The sequence below is a fragment of the Phyllostomus discolor genome, chromosome 4 (genome assembly GCF_004126475.2).
Source record: "Phyllostomus discolor isolate MPI-MPIP mPhyDis1 chromosome 4, mPhyDis1.pri.v3, whole genome shotgun sequence".
NCBI classification, from domain to species: Eukaryota; Metazoa; Chordata; class Mammalia; order Chiroptera; family Phyllostomidae; genus Phyllostomus; species Phyllostomus discolor.
Window position 1 is genome coordinate 19591066 of NC_040906.2, and position 11445 is coordinate 19602510.

Consider the following 11445-nt stretch of genomic DNA (forward strand, 5'->3'; position numbering starts at 1 on the left):
GACAACCGATAAGCTTGAAGACTAGTAATTTAGTTTGAATACATTTGATTGGCATGTGTTAGGTTCGGCAGATTAAATATTTAACAAATTCAACACCATTATAAAGTGATAGGTAGTTGACATACAAATTGACTTCCTGATTTTTGTAACAGAAGTACACTCTACTCATTTATAGTAGTAGAGATTTTCACGTGCCAGTTACATTGTCTCTAATTTGAGTCAGGAGAAATGACAGACAGCCGGAGTTAAAATCTCTCTTTTATCTTTGTTTATTGACTGGATAATTGAGCAAATGTGATTTAGATTTGCTATTGACTATTATGAAAATAGAAAATAATTATAATAATTGGTAAAGCAATATTATATATACTCTAGCAGTGTTATTAGTATTAATAAATTACCAGTAAAAGGATCTGTGTATGTTCAATGGAACTTTGAATTTCTTTTGTGATTTCTGCCCCAGATAAAATAACAACAAAAACAGTGATAGGTGGAGAAGGAATAGATCATGTTAGGGTGTGGCTACTTGCTTCGTTTATCTTACAATGGCACAGATTTTAAAAACAATCTGATCCTTGTACCCAAAGGAAATGCAAAACAGGATAATGAAGACACATCCACACTCCCCTGTTCACTGCAGCATTAATTACAATGGCCAATATATGGAAACAACCTAAGTGTCCATCAGTGAATGAATGTATAAAGATGTTATATATATAGACAGGGAGAGGCTGGTAAAGGGTATGCACTTTCAGCTATAAGATAATATGTTCTGAGGATCTAATATAAAGTTGGTGACTATAGTTATAACACTGTACTGTATAACAGGAATTTGCTAAGAGTTAAATGTTCTCACAAAAGTAAAACATAAAAAATGTGAAGAGCTAGATATGTTAAGTAACTAGATGGTGGGAATCCTTTCACAGTAGGTATGTATATAAAATCACCATAATACACTGTTTAAACACCTTGCAATTTTATTCATTAATTGTGCTTCAATAAATTTAGGGGGGCAATCTGACCTTTTCACTTAAATTGTTAGTTATTACTTTGTGGAGATGGGAGAGAAAGGGCTACTCTGGGAAGCAAAACTGTGGCAGATCACACTTAACGTTCAGTATTACAGGATCTTGATGCATTAGTTGTACTCCTAGTAGTAATAGCAATAGCAAGTGTATTTCAAACTTCTTAATTGTAGCAAGTTGTTACAGTTCTGTGCTCATCATGAACTTCTATTTTCTTTAGGACTACAAGATGCAAACCTATAATATATGTGTTAACAATATGAAACAAATTATTATTTTAAATCATCTGCTTAGTATTACTCTTTCAAGTTTACCTATTTTACTCTATGTTAAAGTTAAACATGAGCCTTTTTTCCACTTTGTAATCAGTTTAACCTATTACAAACATTCAATCCTCTGTATCCATTTAAGTTTGTAGGTACATACATATTTTAAAAAATCCCACTTTATCTCTAGTACCATAGAGCTGCAAACCCTTGTTTACAGTTTTTCAGGTTTAAATAATCTCACCACCTTTGGTACTTAAATCTGTGATAACATAATATAATGTGTGTCATATACAACCATCTGCAATAGTGAGCTATGACATGATGGGTTTTTATTTTACATGCAGATTGGAAAAATGGCACAATACATAAAGTACACATAGTTACTTATAAATAGCTATTTGTTGAGTTGACAGGAATAATATCTTAAGACTGAAGCATGAACATTTTGAAAGGATCTCCTTTTTAGAAATTTGTGTTAATAAACATAGACTGAAGTGATATTGTTTCTTAAATAAGAATATTGTTATATTAACACTTATATTAGGATATTAGTCTTTTGTTATTTGTGTTACAAATATTTCTTTCTAATGTTTATTTTTACTTTGCTTATAGTTGTTTTTTTGAAACGAGGCTTTAGGTATTAAAAAAGGGCATTTCTGAAAACTACTTGGGAAATTTTTCAAGTTTTAGAAATGAATAAGATACCAGTTCTTCTCCAAGCAGGAAGATGAGTATGAGAGATGATGAGGCACCATTCAACGACATTTTCTCGGTGAAATATGTCTCCAGTCAAAGTGTGAGATGGGAGTTGAACTGCTCTCATTCTCTCTCGTGTTTGAGTTTTTCTACTCATGCCTGACATTCCCGTGAATGTTGATATTATTCTTGGTCTAGGCCAAGTGTAGCATTTTCTCATATTTCTATGTTCTATAAAGTATCTGTATTACTTGTAGAAAAAGCTAAAGGTGATAATCTCATTGCTATTTTACTTATAAATAGCAACATCATTTACATTTTAAAGAACAGCTTTTATTTGCATCCACTTCTTGTTTACAGAAATGATTTCTGTTCCTTAAGCTAAATTTACAACATGTCCATACTCTGAAACAAAGACATTGAAACAATACAATACTCTTTTCCCTGTGTTCTTAACCTTTGGATATATGAGGTCTGTCCAGAAAGTTTCCCGCCACACACTGTGAAAAATAGAGACATTTATTGAAGAAGATACAAGATATAAGAAACATTGTACAATAGGACAATGACGCCTCAGCCCTGTTTAAAGTAGGCACGTTGGGACCTCACACAATTCACCCAACTGCCATGAGCACCCCTGTAGTATTTTCCTGAATCCCATTGATGGTCTGAAATCTCTTCCCTTTCAAAGGTGATTTTAGTTTGGGGAAAAGCCAGAAGTCACAGGAAAATAAAATCTGCATTGTAGGGGGCTGAGTCGCCTGGGTGATTTGACGTTTCATTAAAGAACTCTGCTCAAGATGTGATGCATGAATCGGCACATTGTTGTGATGAAGCTGCCATTCACCAGTTGCCCATTACTACAGCCTTCTTAATCATCCAGCTAGGAAGAATGTTCAAACTTAGTGCAAAATTTGATGCAGATTCATTGCTCTACTTGCTCATTCATTTCAAATGTCATGGGCACACAGTACACATGCTCATTCAATAGCATCTAACACCCCCAGTGACTAGTACAATGAGGTCATCATTGTTCACACATGTGCATTCCAGTCCACTCTTCTTGGCTGCCAGGTGACATCAATATCACACAAACTGTTCTCATTGTCTTAATAATGGCTGTACTTTTTCCGGACAGACCTTGTATGTCTGTAAAGGGTTCCATTTACCCATCTGCTGGAAGAGCAAGGACATATTTAAACCTCAGAGATTACTGTATCAGTTCTAGGAACTACCCTCCCTGGTTTTCACCTGTCTGTTCTTCTCATCCTTGTTAGTGTAGCTCACCCAGATTAATTTTATAGAGTGGAAATAAACTGCCAACATCTTCCAGCCCCATATTTTAAACTTTGCCATTCAGAGAGAATCAAATCCTCTCCTTAATTCCAATAGGAAACTCCTCAGGGAATGTTTCTGATTGGCTTAGGCCTCATTATTTGTAAAACTGTGTAGCTAGGAGAAGTTGGTACTATGATAGGCAACCCTCCTTAAAGCATTTGGTTGGAGTAAGTAGAAAATAGGTTCCCTAAATAAGGCAGATACTGTTCCATGCTAGAGCTGATGATAATGGAGTTGTGACTGGGTAAAACACAGAGAAGCTGGTACTATTCCCTAGCTCAGTGTGCTGTCAGAAAAGTATCTTTGCATTCTTTGGAACAGTATAAGGTCGTACTGCTGATTATATCTTGGCCTGGAGTGGCTAACAACAAATCACAGAATAATAGACTTGACCTCTCTTCACAAGAATTTGCATTCTACTTGTAGAGGTATAATGAACAGGCCTAAAATAAACAAACAAAAGAAGGACCTATTGTGAACTTGTGTGATATTGTAGACTACATGTGCAATTGAATTTCAGAGAATGTCAGGACCAATATAAGCTACAGTTTCATGAAAACTTTGAAAAGTTTAGTTTGGCTTTATTAATAAGTGGATTCAAAGAACCTAGTGTTCTCTCCAAAAGAAGAATTTAGGGAATATATTAGAAACAGGGATAAGCAATGAATGTCCCAAAAGCTGTGCCCCTTGCCCCTTGCAGGATGAAAAGGTTGAGAAAGAAAGGTTGCATATGTATGGTGAGACTAGATTACTGAAGGCGTTGAGAATCTGAAATGTATGTATGTTGTTAAAAACACAAATACACAAATCAATACATTGGTCTCAAATTTGAGGTCTTACTCTCCCAAAACATGAATGCCCTTAATACATAATCAATAGCTGCAAGAGATTTACTTCTGCAGTGATTGTCTTTCGAAAACAGTAACCCAGGAAATGAAAATCTGAAAAGCTTTTTATAGTGCTAGGTACATTTGGAACCCAAGCTGTATTAGTACCTTTCAGAACTGCAACTAATAAGTTCCCGTCACATCTCTCTGAAGTTGCAATCACAGTCCCACAATAGCAGTAATGTTCATATATGTGGCAGATATTATATCTTTGGGGGAAACTTGATGAAAGAAAGTGTCCAATCAGTATAAAATTGTAACTTCATTTAATTTTATCCCCAGGTGTTTCCAAGTGACTAATTCTATGAAACCATGTTATCTTAAGAGATATGAAAATGTGGAAATCATGTAATGGTTTCATTTTTGGAGAAAAACTGAGGTATTTTTGATGCTAAACATTCAAAACATTATTTAATGCAACATCTACAAATAATAAGATGGTCCCATTTGTAGTAATTAAAATATGTATTGAGATGTATATTAGTTGAGAACTGTCATAATTGTGTTATATGTAGATTTTAAAAAGTACTTCCTTAGTAAGTTAAATAATATAAAGAAAAATCTATTTCTTGGGTGTTTGGCTTCTTTTCATTCATCTTTCTTTAGATCAAATATTAAAAGAGTTAAAACTTTAGAAAAATAGATTTGATTAATCCTTATAACAATCTAACAATCAACACTGGCCTACTGATATAATAGAAAATAATTATTTTCTGAAGAAACAACTGTACCATTGAATATTTTTTTTAAAAAATGATAATATGGCAGGTAAGTTATAAAGGAAATCTATCATGTTCAAATGGTTAAATTGAATTTTAAATTATCTTGAATGTCTAGAAGTCCCTATGAAACTGTTAGTTTTCAGTCCAGCCTTAAAAAAACTATAATATCTAATGCAGATAAAATAGTATAGTTTCAAATAATAAAAGGAAATTACTATTGTTGAAATGGTAATCATATTTTTAAACTTGTAAAATGGGGTGATAGTTATTGAATATTGTTATAAAATAGATTTTATTTAAAACAGAATAAAGGCTTTTGAGGACTTTTAGAGTGCTTTAAATACTTCCAGAGCCTGTAGAAATTGGTGGCTCTGGTTCAAATTTTACTTAAAATTTATGGTTATCATTTTTTTTGGCTCTTGGTTAGGTATAGTACTGAGCTTATTAACTATTGTCAAAAATACAGAAATAGCAACATTAAAACCACCAAATCAATATATCATTCTTCATAAGAGTGTATTGTGCATACAGGAACAGTTCACAAAACCTGAGCTTTCAAAACCAAAAAATGATATGCAGCTCAGGGGCATGAATTTACAGGATAGCTTACCAAGTGAAAATGAGGAAGTTGTTACACTTTACAATTGGTTAGTACAATGGGGGGTTTCCAGATGGTGAGGAGGCTGGTTAAAAGTCATTATCTCACACCATTTTTAGGAAGATGGCAAGTTTCTTTTGTGATTGTCAGAGGCATTTACAAGAAATAACCTGTTTCACTTATGTTCATGAAATAAGCTAGATTTAGTTTTGTTTCTATGTGGCTGGAATGGTTTTGTCTATTCAGGAAATTATCAAGCCTGGCCTCCATTCGATATTAAAATTTAACAGGATTATATCAGTTTGAAATGAAATATAAAATTTAAAAGAAAAAAGTTTGTAGCAAACTAAGCTGGAAAAGAGAATGTGGCAGGGAAAAAGAGTGATCAAAAGATGTGTAAGTATATTTTGAATAGTCAGAGGATGGTAATAAAAGTGCAATTGGTGAAAAGCACAGAAGGGTATTGATTGGGAAGGCCCTGAAGCCTGGAGAAGCAGGACAATAGAAAGTGGAGAAATATTCACCGTAAGTATCAGACCTACTCTGATGATTCCAAATGCTTGGCTTTGAAGCACCTTTTGTATGTCCTAGTGATTCCGAGTAATTTACAAAGGATTCTTTATAAGATGAAATGGGTACATGCATAATTTGCAGGAAGACACATTGCAAATAATAGATATAAAATATCACTCATTATAGTAATTCTATTTTTGCTTCCTCATTCATTTTCTTATTTATGTATTCAACACACAGGTATCCTGTGACTATTGTTGTTTGTGTTTCCATTTGTTTGTTCATATTTGCCCACCCAGCAAATTTCAAATAAAACCAAACTTAGGCACTTTTCACATATGGTAAAATGGTAAACTTCAGCAATTTTAATCATGCAATTACTTATTGTCCCCTTCATGAAATTATAATGTTCTAGTGAGGAACTAGGAGGCCATTTATTTCAACTCTGTCATTTTAAAATGAGGAAGGGAACCCAGAAGGGCGAATATATAAGTGCTTGGTTGCAAACCAAAGCATCTTATTTTCTGGACTCCTTGTGCTCATTCTTCAGCGCTGTAATACTATCTGCTTCACAGTGATGTTCATTTTGATCGTGTGGCTTTTACAGTATCTTAGAGCTAGATGGTGAGAGAACTATGTAAGAACCTAGTTTGATTGTCATTCTAATATTATTTCAAATAGTCTGCTGATTTCCCAGTTGTGATAGTTTAAATGTTCCTTTCTAAGTTTTTTTTTTCTTACATTTCCCTTCTAAATAGATTGTAATACATTAGTGATTTTTAAAATGATCAATTTAGACAAATATTTTTTTATTTTATTTTATTTTATTTTATTTTATTTTATTTTAATCATTGTTCAAGTACAGTTTTCTCCCTTTTACTCCCAATCGAGCCGTCCCTCCCAACCCTCCCCACTTCCTTCCCATTACCACCCTCCCCCTAGTTTTTGTCTATATGTCCTTTAAATTTGTTCCTATGAACCCTTTCCATTGTCCCCTGAAATTCCCTCTTCTCTCCCCTATGGTCACTGTCAGCCTGTCCTCTATTTCAGTGTCTTTGATTATATTTTGCTTGTTTCTTTGCTTTGTTGTTTAGGCTCCTGTTAAAGGTGAGATCATATGGTATTTGTCTTTCACTGCCTGGCTTGTTTCGCTTAGCATAATGTTTTCCAGCTCCATCCATGCTGTTGCAAAGGGTAGGAGCTCCTTCTTTCTTTCTGCTGCAGAAATTCCACTGTGTAAATGTACCATAGTTTTTTGATCCATTCTGCTGTAGAATTCCACTGTGTAAATGTACCATAGTTTTTTGATCCATTCATTTATTGATGGGCATCTTGGTTGCTTCCAGCATCTAGCTATTGTAAATCGTGCTGCTATGAACATTGGGATGCATAGGTTCTTTTGGATTGGTGTTTTAGTGTTCTTAGGATAAAGTCCCAGCAGTGGAATTGCAGGGTCAAAAGGCAGATGCATTTTTAGTTTTCTGAGGAAGTTCCATACTGCTTTCCATAGTGGTTGTACCAGTCTGCATTCCCACCAACAGTGCACTAGGGAGGGTCCCCTTTTCTCCACAACCTCTCCAACACTTGTTATTTGTTGCTTTGTTTATGATGGCCATTCTGACTGGTGTGAAGTGGTATCTCACTGTGGTTTTAATTTGCATCTCTCTGATAACTAGCGATATTGAACATCGTTTCATGTGTCTTTGGATTTTCTGTATGTCCTCCTTGGAGAAGTGTCTGTTCAAGTCCTTTGCCCATTTTTTAATTGCATTCCTTGTCTTCTTAGAGTGTAGTCGTGTAAGTTCTTTATATATTTTGGAGATTAAACCCTTGTCTGAGGTATCATTGGCAAATATGTTTTCCCATACAGTTGGTTCTCTTTTAATTTTGATACTGTTTTCTTTAGCTGTGCAGAAGCTTTTAATTTTGATGTAGACAAATATTTTTTAACTTTATTTTTATTGTTGACACTATTGCAGATGTCCCCTTCTGCCCCTTTGCCCACTTCCACACAGCCCTAGCCAGTCCCCTTTGCTCTGGCCATCCGCACACTGTCATCTGTGTCCATGGGTTATGCATGTATGTTCTTTGGCTAATCCCCCCACCTTCTGTCATCAGTCCTTCCTTCTTCTCTCCTCTCTCCCAGCTATCAGTCTGTTCCATGTATCCATTCCTCTTTTTCTATTTTATTTGTCAATGTATTTTGTTCATTAGATTCTACATATAAATGAGATACTTGTATTTGTCTTTCACTGTTTAGCTTATTTCACTTAGCATAATCCCCTCCAGGACCAGTGCCTACTATGTGTAAAACATTGCTGTTTGCAAACATTGTTATTGACCACCTGTTATTTTGTGAGGAAAGAAACATTTAAAATTCTGGTGGTAACTAAAAAAATATTTTAGGCAGATGGACTCAAAACTTTCTTCTAGGAAACTGACATAGTTGCCTGAAATGTATGAGGTACTTCTAGCTATGTCAGAGTGAATTACCAGTCGACACGAGTTGATGCTTTTAGAATTAGAACTTTAAAACTGTGAGCCTTGAAGTGTGAAAATATAAGAAATTATCCCCCCATTGATCTTCAGGTTGCTAAATTGATATGTCCATGTTGAAATGTGGAAGTATTAATCTCACAAATGCTATGAAAAATATCTTGTACTTGTTTACAAATGTGAAGAACAACAACAAGAAAAAATCTGTAGGTAACTGCAAAATAATTCTACTGGGATGGAACTTGTCTTGGAAATATTCACTCATCCATAAGAAGAGAGAGAAAGAGAGGTTTCATATAAGAAATAAATCTACTTAGATAAGAAATATACCAATATTAATTGTGAAAACTACTTAAAAATGTAACATAATCATGAATAAAGGTAGAACAAAAGTGTCTATTTAATTTCAAAGTAATAATTAAACATCTCAATAACTCTTTGGTAAAATGATTGGATCGCAAGATAAGCAGAGTCATTATTTCGAGACTTCCTGGGATTACTGATATCCTCTCTTGCAAAACTCATCCTTGCTGAATCATTCCAACCAGTTAGACAGGGGAGGCGGTTTCTGTAATCCGCCTCCAGAGGTGTTGACTTCTGGTAGACAATCACTATGTACAGAATGTATCATTCTGTAGGAGCGAGTGGGGAATTGTTCTACCTCTCGGGGAGAGTTTGAACATCATTTAGTTATTACCTTTCTACTTATTTCTTATTTCTTTATATTTAACATTTAGACATGGTGATTAAGCTTAAATTGAAAAATTCTCAATGTCCTTGCAAGTATCATTGGTAGGATGGTAGTTCTACAATATGAAACAGGAATCCATCATCACCTCTTGAGCTGCGTCATGAATTGTCACTAATTGAACTGAGTCTCTCCTTGAATGAAAATGGCTGGGGACACAAACAAAATAATTAGTTTGTACCTCTTAGGTTGTTGGTATTGGGGTATTATGTTTTACCACGTCTCTGGCTTTTAAGTTTTGTTTCCCAGACTTTTTCTTCTTCTGCTCAGCTTTTCCTTTCCCTCTTAAGTTCTACTGCTTAAATTTTGGTTTCCAGCTGGAACTGTTATAGCAGCCAATTGTCCCGCAGTTGGTCCCTCCAACCCCTAGCCCATGTACCTATTTGGCACTGTTTATGAGTGAACTTTCCCAACACAGACCTGAGTGTGGACTCTTGCACCAAAGCTTCCACTGCTGAGAACACTCGAGTCCAAACTTCTAGGCACAACCTAACGGGTCCTTTCTCCACAGCGGTCTGCATTCTGCTTTTCACAATTCCTCTTCCTTGGTATCTACATTGGCCTTTGTTATTGCCACACTGGAGTCCTCAGTTTTCTTTAAGAAATGATACACTTACTTGTCTGTATACCCTCCTTGCTCTTCCTCTTGCTCCACATTACTTTACCAGATGTTTCTTATTGATTCTTACATAAATCCCAAAGCCCAACTAGAAGTAAAATGCTTGTCACTAGTTTTTCCTGATTCCCTACTCCCTGAAGTAAATGAATTAGTCCCTTAGCTAACTTCGTATGGTACTTTGAAAGCCTATTTTAGTTTTACAGTTTTTGTTGAGATTTTTCTCCCTTGCTCATGCTTATTTGCTTTCTGAATGTTTATTTCTGTTTTATCCATATGCTCAGCACATGGCAGTGTACATAAAACATAGTAGGCATTCATAAACTTGGTGAAATAAACTGTGAAAAGTGCTTTAGAATCCATGGCAAGAGGAACAATTGCTGATTCCCGTTACTTTATGACACAGAAGAGATGTTAATTATGTTGCAAATACTTTAAATATCACAAGAAATTATGTCACCACATCAGAATTGTAAAAAAAAAAATAACACAGTAGTATTCCTGGAATGCTGTAGGGAGACAGATATCGCCAGCATCCTATTTTTCAAATCATCTTCAGGATCAAGACTGTCATCATCTCAAATACTTCTAGGCAAAGAAAAATACATTCAAGGAAAAATCGTCCTAGTTGATTGAAAAAAGTTGGATGCATTTTAATGTGGGTCTTGAAAATAAAAGATTTAGAGACAAACTGTAGTATGCCAATAGGCTGACAGGTTGCAATTTAATGACACTAATTATGGGGCTATCAAAGGCAATCTTGAGAAAGTTATTAAAATGAAATAAAACTCATCATCACCTTGGTGTCTAGCTTGGGGTGTTCATTTCTGTGGGACACTCTGTGTGGTAACATGTCAACAAAGATTCAGCCAAACGTGGGGCAGTCCGGAAGGGAGGAGTTGAAATGACTGGAAGGGCAGTGTAGGGGCTTGCCTGTGTGAGGCGAGGAGCCACGAAACTGTCACGTGGAGAGCACAGAAATGGGATGTAATGGGAGGACTCTAAAATCCTTAATGATTTGATTTGGATTATTCGTGGTTTAAGGCTTTAACATATATTTTGATATAGTTGGAACCAAAAAACTAATTAACTAAGTAGTTTTTAAAATTAGTCTTTAATTAATTTCAGGAGTTACTTATGTACACATTTAAAAACATTTACTCTGTGATGGGTCATTAAAAGCAACCAGGGTGTTCTGAGGTACCCTACCTTCAAGTTGGTGGAATGAAGATTATTATACATTTCTGTCACATTTACACTGGTGGGCCAATAAGGGAGTGAATATTGTGGTGGATGAGTGATGCAGACTTATATAATAAAACCTTAACTTACATATATTAGAATATGGAGTATTTAGTTTTAGTAAATAAATGTCATTATAATCAAGTTTTTCTACATAATAGGAAAAGTCTAGTTTATAATTTCTTCTTTATAGCACATTATAGAACACACTGCCAATGATTTTTTTTTAAACTTTGTGGACCTATGTATATATATGTGTATATATATATAGAGAGAGAAATATATGCATACATAT

At 34.9% G+C, this 11445-nt stretch overlaps 1 protein-coding gene across 6 annotated transcripts in view; it reads left to right on the plus strand.

Moving 5' to 3' along the window:
* Nucleotides 1-11445, plus strand: part of ERBB4 (erb-b2 receptor tyrosine kinase 4) — a 970339-nt gene that overhangs the window by 70173 nt on the left and 888721 nt on the right. The window lies entirely within an intron of this gene.